This window comes from Pinus tabuliformis, chromosome 2_1 (assembly GCF_031772625.1).
Source record: "Pinus tabuliformis cultivar Carrire ecotype Pingquan chromosome 2_1, CPIR1, whole genome shotgun sequence".
NCBI lineage: Eukaryota > Viridiplantae > Streptophyta > Pinopsida > Pinales > Pinaceae > Pinus > Pinus tabuliformis.
Window position 1 is genome coordinate 531,556,907 of NC_142299.1, and position 2,560 is coordinate 531,559,466.

Here is a 2,560-nt window from a genome sequence, read left to right on the forward strand (position 1 = left end):
GTGTTGGCTCGTTGGTATTGTTGCTCCCATATTGAACTGTGAAGTGTCGCTGCTACCCGAGGAGTGAAACTGAACAGTTTTCTCATTGTGGAAATCTGCCACGGAACGACATCAATGTTTCTAATGCTACAAGTGTAAGGCGCCGTGAAGAAGTTGCAATTGACGATAAATCCTTGTTACAAGAAAACCTTTGTTGGATGACGACGAACTAATTAAATAACATCCCAATTTCGATGATCTTTTGATTTTCTTGAAGTATGATCGTCAATTGTTTTGTTACTCAGTAGAGATTGTTACATTTTGGCTAGGAAGTTTTGCAGTTGTCTGTTACATGTTGTGATTTGTGTTGTTAAAGTTGAAATTATTTTGTAAAACAGGTGTATTTTCAGTCAAATCCGACACCTGAGATTAAGTAAAATGGCTCAAATTAATAGTGTCTTCGAGATTGTTATTTTGTAAAACAGGTGCATTTTCGGTCAAATCCGACACCTGAGATTGAGTAAAATGGCTCAAATTAATAATGTATTAGAAATTTTAAACAATCTCATCAATTCTACTGTTGATGAAACTGTAAATATCAGCAAAGCAAGTCTTGTTGATATTACAGTCCGTTTACATGATGCGTTGGAGACATTTGAATATCTCGAGATTGAGTCTCAAGTATAACGTGGCAATCTTAATTCCCAACAACAATTGAAGAGTAATGAAGTCTTTTCAAGAGAAACTTTGGATGCAACAGAAATTCATATTCAAGCAAGTGTATGAAAGAGTCATTTACATATAGATTTGAAACCTATAGTTCCCAAAACCTTTAAAAGACCGTGAGATAAAATTGTACACAAAAAACACAGAACTAGTTTGGAATATAATGTTTTGGATGTATCTTTTCATATTCTTACTTTTTCTAAACCTATAAAATTTTGCAGTGCTAAATTTATGGATTGTGTTGTTCCAAAACAAATTGATCGATGTCATCAGTGTAATAGAGTTAGGCATATGAAATAACAATGTTTTGATCTTCACCTATGTGATCATGAAGGAAAGCAAAATCACTATTCACATAGATGTTCCAGAAAGAAGACTACTGCTAGAGAGAAACTATGTTTCAGTGGGATTGCTTCTTCGGATTAGTCGAGAATAATCAAGAAGATTGTTTGAGAGAATTGATCATCCTTGTAGTGACGAAGAATACTTTATCTTATTACCTTGTATCTAACAATGGGGGAATTGTTGATGGTCTACTACAGGTTCAAAGATTTGTCAAGCGAGCCTGAAATAAAGATCATAACTTTGCTGCTACACTCTAGAGTTCGAGTTCAGATTCAAAGTTGTAGACAATTTTTTTATTTATGCTATATGAGAATGAGCATGATTGCATTCTTTTGGCATGTTGTTTTGATTTATTGAGAGTTGTTATGAAGGTTCCAGACACAGGTATCGTTTGTGGTTTTTTCTTAAAAAATGTCATCCTTGGTTTGCAAACTGGTCATCCTTAAAAACCATTTCCGAGAGAAATTTAGCTCTTGGTTGAGATGAATTTTTTCATTTTGAGCTCTCATTCTTGGAATTTGGTACATCCCTTCGGATTAAGGGGGGAATGTTAAATAGCTAATCCTCAGGGTTAAAGAATGGGTTAGTTTGTATTATGGTGAGTAATTACTAGAGTCTAAGAAGACCCAGAAATTAATTCAACGATTTTTTATATGTATTAATATATATACACTGTACATCATTTATTGAGATCAATTAATATACAGTTGTATTTGGTTTCCAATATTGCGTGTTTAACAAAACCCTAGAAATGGTTTGTTCTAAAAAATATTTTATAATTATTATTTAATTTAAATATGAAGTTTCAAAATATGACTTATTAAATTTTTAAATGTATATTAATTATATGTTTTGAAATATCTTAGCTAAGAATATGAATTATTATTAATATTTAAATTTACTTTAATGTGATATGTATCTTATGTTTTTTTTAATTGTTTGTCAATTTATTAATAAAAGAAAAATTACAATATAGCACATTGAAGTGAATCCATTTTTATTTTTCAATTCAGTCAAATTATTTGTTATTATTATTATTCATCTAAAGAATTACTACAACATTATCGTGCCACTACTCTGAAAAACTAACAGCTTCTGGCTTATATATAAGACACATACAATAATGTGTTTGAAATTGTATAATCATCATCTCATTATGAAGATAAATGTTTTAAAACTATACGTTTTATATGCCTTGGTTTATAATATTATCATCTCATTATGAAGAAAAATGTTTTAAAACTATATATTTTATATACCTTGGTTTATAATATTTATCTTAGTGTTTATCATATGTTTCTCTAAATATGAAAATCAATTATGGTCAACCATGGTCCAATGTTTCATTTTAACAAAGATTGTCTCAATATGAAAATCAACCATGGTCAACAATGTTCCAACATTACATTCTGTTAAAGATTGTCTCAATATCAAAATCAACCCTACTCAACCATGGTCACATTATGATGAAAATTGTCTCTTGGTCCAATGTCACATTGTGACAACCATG